Raw genomic sequence first — 8866 nt, forward strand, 5'->3', positions numbered from 1 at the left:
CAAACTGGTAAGACAACCAAATGCTTACAAATTTAATGGAAAATGCTTTAACTGTAACAAGTATGGTCATAGAGAAAATCAGTGTAGATCTAGAAATTATTAGAACACTAATGCACCCACCGGTCAATGTTCTAAGTGCAACAAAGTTGGTCATAATTTAGAAAATTGTAGAATGAATGTAAGATGTTATGTTTGTGGAAGATTTGGACATCTATCTAATCAATGCCAAAAACAAACGGACATAGGATATGGGAAAGCTATTCAAAAAAACAATATGACTTGTTATGCTTGTAACAAGATTGGACATATTGCAAAATTTTGTAGAAGTGAGAATTCACCGACAAATAACAAAGGACCCAGTTTGAAAGGTAAAGAAAAAGTTGAAGAGGTAAAGCAAGAATTCTCAAAGCAATGGATTAAAAAGTCTGATCAAAATATTGATGGGAATAATCCTCCAGTGGTAGAATAGAGTATCACTCCACTGACGAGAGACTCTTCATCTAACTGAAGGAAAATCCTTTGGGGTTTAGCAACAAATTGAAAAATATGCTATTATTCCCTTGGTTGATGGTGAGAAGTTGAATTACTTCTTTACCGACAGATGAGTTAAGTTGTGACTTAACCGACAAGCATTAAATATGGTAGTTGGAGAAAATAACATTATAAAGCAAGTGTTTTGGCTCCTTTTTCATTCACCAAGCATTCAAATCTCTGAGAGCGCAAAAATCCTGAGCAAGGGCATCCATAGTGAGAAGGAAGTAAGTCATTCAAGCACTCATCCCTAAGGCAGATTGAGGTATTTATAACTATGGCTTCCTCATCCACTCCTGAATTTATTGAAAACCCTACTGTGATTGAAGTAATCAAGTGCCCTAGACCCATATTCAAGCTTGTTCCTAAAATAGCGAAGAAAGATGATACCATAGGTGCATTTTCTCAAATTCCTAAGGGAGTAGTATATGATGAAGACCCTAGGATATACATACATTGTCATATAGAGGAATTAGGAGATGATGAAATCAAGAACATGTCTAGGACTGTGATTTGTGATGAAAATGGCAATATCAAACCGGAACACAAGATAGTAGAAACCCTAGGTTTTGTGGATACTCTTAGCATTCCTAATTTTCCTGAAGATGTGATAAGAATAGTCCTAAGAAGAGTTCATGGCGAATTCTTTTGGTTGGATTCAATTCATAAGATCACCAAAGAAGCCGTTAAGGCAGTAATAGGGTTACCTTCTACCAGTAGCAGACTTGACAGAACTAAAAGGGTCTCAAATGACACAGTGATAGACCTAACCGGTGCAACATTTGACAAAAGGTCTCTAAGGGTAAATGATGTAAAGGACATCAATGTCAGATTTGTCAGTATGATTTTAGGCTACAAGGCTACACATGCAAATAGGTAAAACTCAGTATCTAGCCTATGTATTAAAAGTGCATATGACATGGTTAGTGATAATGCTAGAATAGATGTGTGTGAATGGCTCAAAGATGAATTGATAGACAATTTGAAAAAGATCAAAGGAGATAAGAAAGGAACTTTTAGATTTGGAAATTTGCTTGTATGTTTAATGTTGTACATTACTAAACAAGTACTCGGTATTGGTAGGAGAGATTTTGGCTTTGATATACCGGTAGGAAAGCAACTATTGGATTTATTAAACAACATGGGAGAAAACAAAGAGAAAAATATAAATGAACATTTCAAGCACTAAAGGCTCGAATGAAGACAAGAATTAGGTTGTCTCAGGCAATTGTGGATAAATATCAAAAGGAAATATGTTTTGTAATCAAGAAAGATGAAATGTGGATGGAGCCAGTTGTCCCTAGAACTATCTGGGTAACTGAAATGGGATATGAAACAAATGATAACATCATTGAAACTTATGCAAAATCCCTCTCAGAGAAAGTCTTTGGCAATGCAAAAATAATTGAAAGTGGAATTCAGTCTAGGAAAAGAGTTAAGAAAGTTGAACAAACAGTAAGGAAAGGCACCAGACAAGCAAAAGCAATTAAGGAAGATGTATTGAAGCAAACTAGTATCAAAGAAAGTGAATTGGAAGGACTTCAATTGGAAACTCATCTTTCACCGGTTGCAACTTCCTCTGAGAGTGATATACCATCGGTATTCAAAGGGGTAGAAAGGAAAAGAAAACCCTCACCGACACCCTCACCTACACCCAGGAGAACAAGACAAAAGCAATAGGCAGTGACGCCTCCAATTAAGAAGTTAACTCCAAAGAAGAGGAAGGTAAAACAAGACATTTCTCCACTGGATAAAATCCTTAGTGAAATAACAAAGGATGGAAAGTTGAAAAACATTAGCAAACTATATAACACACTTTCTGCCGATGACAAAGAAAGCATAGAAAATAGTGTAATTTTACACTTGGATATATACAAGAAATTTTTGATGGAAATTGTTGATGAAATACCCACTGATCTCTATAGAAGACTTGAAGCTAGAAGGGTAGCCATTGTTGAGCTGGATAAGAAAATAAAAATTGAGAAATTACTTGCAGTTCACCCAGTCAACTCACCTGAAGAGATTGATCAATTAATCAGTGAGGCCAACCGGACAGTATTTTCAACCGCTCACCAGCATGTAGCACTGATGGCAAGAAGAGTAAATGAAATTTTAGAAGAAATTGCAGATCAATGGGACATATTCTTTGTTGAAAAAGAGAAACAAGAAGAACTCAAAAGACCCAAGACTATCGGAGTATATCAAAAGGATAGGGATAAGGGGAAAGGTAAGGTAGGTGGACCTCCAAACCTTAAGATTACTGATGACTTACCCAAACCTCTTTCTAATACTCCACCGGCAGAAACTATTGACACTCAACCAGCTATAGAGAGTATGGAGACTCCTCTAGAGGATACGAATCTTGAGTCTGAAATCTTGTATACTATGAATATAGACACCCAAGAGGTGAATATTATGGTAGATAAAGAGACTACTGAGGATAAGAAGAAAAATGTGGCTATTGAGCCATCGACTGCAGATGTTGAGGTTGGAGTTAGTGAGACTGTAAATATAAGCATTGAAAAACCTACAGATATAGAGAAACCGACAGAGGATACCATTGAGAAACCATTTGAAGCATCGGTAAATGAAACTAAAAAACACTCAGAGGTAAATATAGAGAAACTGGAAGTACACACAGAGACTACATCTGAGAAACCGATAGTTGAGAGCTCAGAGAAACCTTCTGAGACACAAATGGAGAAACCTTCTAAGACACAGATGGAGAAACCAGAACAGAAAAAGGTTGAGACACAGGTTCAGACCGAGACAGTGCCACTGGCAAAAGCTGAAAAGCCTAAACCTTCGCTAATAGAAATGCATACTCAAATAGATCCTCCTGAGAGAGAGAGGAAAGCAAAGTTATTACCACAACCGGCAGCATGGAAATTGTAAAAATAGCTGGGCAGACTTCTGGTACTTCAATGACAGAGTTCAGACCAACAAATGTAACATAAGTATTATTGGATTCTATAAAGAAAATCACAGAGTGTAATGCACAAGCCTATAAGGCTATTGATGACATAATTCCTATTCTTAAATTGATAGCACCCAAGTGCATTTTGGATAATAAAGATTCTTTAGGTCAACTAGACACATTGTCTAAATTCATAACCGGTAACATTTTGACACTTGATCAGATCAATGAAGACACATTTAAAGAGAGGATGAATAAGGAGAAAGAAAATTTATTTGAGGAAATTCTAAAGAAGAATAAGGAGAAAATAGAAACCTTATTACCAGCACTAAAGGAAACAATTTTGGATTTCAAGAAACTGTACAAAGACACTTGTAAAACTAACATTTTGATAGAAGACATAGAGTCAGAGATCAGAAAGGAACAAGATGAAATCAACAATATTGCTGATAACTTAATAGGATCATCAGATTCATTTTTTGAAATAGACAAGAAAATTGCAAATCTTGAAGAGAAAATTGAGAAGTTAGAAAATGATAAAGGAAAGATAAAGATTAAGGCACAAAACTTAAAATGAAAACTTGGTCCTAAACTAGATTACCTCATTTCCTTGAGAAAAGAAATTTCTGAGGCTCTGGTCCCAAGACTTAAGACACCGGAAGAGAAAATGCACATACTCACTGGTACAGTTCAGAGAACACAAGCAACATTAACAGATAGAAAAAGATTCAAGGATAGTTTAAATTTGGTTTTGGCAGATCTTTTCTAGATTGTAACCCACCGGTTACAAGAATCTAGGTAGGAACCACACTCCACTGACAGCGAATGACAACCGTTGTCATTGATGTCAAAGGGGGAGTAGTGAGATGAGAAAAATGATCAAAACAGGACATCATCAACTCAGGGGGAGCATACATTTTTGACAACACAGTTTTGGTAAGAAACTTTGGCAGATTCTTTTTGGACATCATTTTTGGATATACAGTTTTGATTTTTCTCATGAGTGTTGCCATCAATGCCAAAGGGGGAGATTGTTGGCAAATGCACACTCCAATGAGAAATTGTAGGTGATTGAAGGTATTGTCATTGATGGAAACCTTACAATCATGTGATACTGGCAGGCAGACACAGGCATTGACACCAGCATACAGATCACCGACACCGAAAAGGAAGATTATCGGCACCCTGGCCGACAAGAATTTTGTTTAAATGTATTTTGTATTTAATTGTAAAATCTTTTGTAATCCAACTTGGTGGATTGTAACATGACTCATATAAGTATGAGATCATTGTAGATCATTTACTAAGCGAAGCATGAAAAGATTATAGCAGACCTAATGTGTGAATTATTAGGATAAGGTTTATGTATATTGCAGAGCTTAAACCGGTACTAAATCTGGCATAGTAGATGCTGATTTGAAGTAGTACAAGACATTGGATTTGTATAATCCAATTTTGTAAGTCAATGTGACTTCTTTTGTAACTGAGCAGTGAGCTTTAGGCACTTGGCCTTCCTCCATGTGCAGGCCCCTATTGTAAAAAGTAATATTCCCTTATTGGCCAGTAAGCAAATATTGTGGGTCACAAATCCCACCGAGGTTTTTCCCACACCGGGTTTCCTTGTTAAAATATTGTGTTATGGTGTGTCTCTTATGATGTGGTTATTATTTTTCTTTACTGCATTATTTTTGGTATATTGGTACACAATTTTGATATACTTTTCATGTTATAATTCAAGTAAATTTTTATACTGGTCAGATACTAATTCACCCCCCCCTCTCAGTATCTTTGGGAATCTTAACAGTCTCATACAATTGTATACAATAGAGAACTAAGAAAGTATAGAGGAGCAGAATTGGTTAGTGTTGGATTCATTTATTGGATAAATATCGATTAGTGAAAATTGATAATGTTAAGTTAATGCAATTGATAACTATGCAACGAAATCCTATCAGAAATCATATACATTTGATATAATTATGATTGCATCTATAATTATATCATCTATTTTCATTATTGTTGTACTATGCAACGAAATGCACAAAATTTTACTTAGAGCATTGGTGAAAATTGATTAAGTTGATCAACTGTGTATCTACTATACTATGCAACCGGATCAAATTTTCAGAAGAAGACCACATCCAAAAGAGTTAAGAGTAATTAAAAATATCAATTTCAGTCTATTGATGATATATAGAACAAAACATGATAAATTATATAACAATAATTATAATATTTTCATTATTATTGTTGATCAAATTTAATCATGGCCGAAGATATTGAAGTGGCCAATATGATTTCCGACATTCTATCCTTTGAGGCAATAATACCAATTATATAAAGAGTAAAATATACAGGTAAGCCAAAAAGTCCACAGCCACACAAATTGTTCTATTTTCATTATTGTTGTACTATGCAACGAAATGCACAAAAATTTACTTAGAGCATCTTTGAAAATATAAAGAAGACCACAACAAACTTGGTCAAAATTGATGATATAATTTTACTAAGAGCATTGGTGAAAATTGATATTAAGTTAATGATAATGTTATCAATTGTTTAATTATATTAAGTTAATGATAACATTAAGTTAAGGTGTATCAACTTAATCAATTTTCACCAATGTTGTATAGTATGATATAAGGTGTATCAACTGTATATCTACTATACTATGCAACCAGATCTTCTATTTTCATTATTGTTGTACTATGCAACGAAATGCACAAAATTTTAATTAGAGCATTGGTGAAAATTTATTAAGTTGATAGAGTAATTAAAAATATCAATTTCAGTCTATTGATGATATATAGAACAAAACATGATAAATTATATAACAATAATGATAATATTTTCATTATTATTGTTGATCAAATTTAATCATGGCCGAAGATATTGAAGTGGCCAATATGATTTCCGACATTCTATCCTTTGAGGCAATAATACCAATTATATAAAGAGTAAAATATACAGGTAAGCCAAAAAGTCCACAACCACACAAATTGTTCTATTTTCATTATTGTTGTACTATGCAACGAAATGCACAAAAATTTACTTAGAGCATCTTTGAAAATATAAAGAAGACCACAACAAACTTGGTCAAAATTGATGATATAATTTTACTAAGAGCATTGGTGAAAATTGATATTAAGTTAATGATAATGTTATCAATTGTTTAATTATATTAAGTTAATGATAACATTAAGTTAAGGTGTATCAACTTAATCAATTTTCACCAATGTTGTATAGTATGATATAAGGTGTATCAACTGTATATCTACTATACTATGCAACCAGATCTTCTATTTTCATTATTGTTGTACTATGCAACAAAATGCACAAAATTTTAATTAGAGCATTGGTGAAAATTTATTAAGTTGATCAACAGTATATCTACTGTACTATGCAACTAGATCAACTTTTCAGAAGAAGACCACATCTAAAAGAGTTACGAGTAATTAAAAATATCAATTTCAGTCTATTGATATAAGGTGTATGAGACAAATATTGCCTAGTCAAAATTGATGATATAATTATAGCTACCATCATAATTATGGGTCAAATACTTATAAATTTACATTAGAGAGATTATGTGTGCCTATTGATATATAATTTATCATGTATTGTTCAATCTCTCTCATACAATCTCTCTAATGTAAATTTATAAGTATTTGACCCATAATTATGATTGCAGCTATAATTATATCATCAATTTTGACCAAGCAATATTTGTCTCATACACCTTATATCATCAATATACTCCTAGTTGCATAGTATAATAGATATATAGTTGATACACCTTATGTGAAAATTTTATATCTACTGTATTGATATTAGTAATGAAATTGATATTTTTAATGAAATTGATATCACTAAGCAATATTAGTAATGAAATTGATATTTTTAATTACTCTTAACTCTTTTGGATGTGGTCTTCTTCTGAAAAGTCGATTTGGTTGCATAGTACATTAGATATATAGTTGATACACCTTATATCAACTGTACAACAATTTTCACCAATAAATGAAAGTCGATATAAGGTGTATCAACTGTACAACAATAATGAAAGTCAATCTGGTTGCATAGTACAATAGATATACAATTGATACACCTTATGTGAAAATTGTATATCTACTATATATCTCTTGTACTATGCAACCAAATCAATTATATATCAATAGGCACACACAATCTCTCTAATGTAAATTTATGAGTATTTGAACCATAGTTTTGATTGCAGCTATAATTATATCATCAATTTTGACTAAGCAATATTAGTAATGGAATTGATATTTTTAATTACTCTTAACTCTTTTGGATGTGGTCTTCTTCTATAAAGTCTATCCAGTTGCATAGTACAATAGATATACAGTTGATACACCTTATATCAACTCTACAATAATTTTCACCAATAAATGAAAGTTGATATAAGGTGTATCAACTATACAATAATAATGAAAGTCGATTTGGTTACATAGTACAGTAGATATATAGTTTATACACCTTATGTGAAAATTGTATATCTACTGTACTATACAACCAGATCAATTTTATATCAATAGGCACACACAATCTCTCTAATGTAAATTTATGAGTATTTGACCCATAATTATGATCACATCTATAATTATATCATCAATTTTGACTAAGCAATATTTGTCTCATACACATTATATTACACAAAAGATATAGTACAACAATAATGAAAATATCTACTGTATAGTACGATACTTTGACTATGCAAATAGATTGATACAGTTGATCAACTATATATCTACTGTACTATGCAATATTAAAATTCTGAAACATAAATTTAACTTAGAGCATTGGTGAAAATTGATTAAGTTGATCAACTATATATCTACTGTATATCTAATGTATATATATTTCATATATACTATATATCTACTGTACTATTGTATATCTACTGTATTATTCGATCATATCGAATTTTTAGAGGAATAAAATTTTACTAAGCAATATTTGTCTCATATAGCTTCAATCATGACCGAAGATATTAAAGTGGCCAATGGGATTTTTGACATTCTATCCTTTGAGGCAATAACACCGGTAATATAAAGAGTAAAATATACAAGTAAGCCAAAAAGTCCACATCCAGACAAAATCTTCTATTTTCATTATTGTTGTACTATGCAACGAAATGCACAAAATTGTTTATCTACCGTATATCTACTGTACTATGCAACCAGATCAATTTTCACTAATCAATATTTGTCTCATACACCTTATATCATTTATATCATCGAAAATCCTATCAGCCACTTCAATATCTTCAAAAATCCTATCATAAATCATATCGACCACTTCAATATCTTCAAAAATCCTATCAGAAATCCTATCGACCACTTCAATATTTGTCTCATACACCTTATATCATTTATCATATTTTGTTCGACTTAA

This window comes from Cryptomeria japonica, chromosome 4 (genome assembly GCF_030272615.1).
Source record: "Cryptomeria japonica chromosome 4, Sugi_1.0, whole genome shotgun sequence".
Taxonomy (NCBI): Eukaryota; Viridiplantae; Streptophyta; class Pinopsida; order Cupressales; family Cupressaceae; genus Cryptomeria; species Cryptomeria japonica.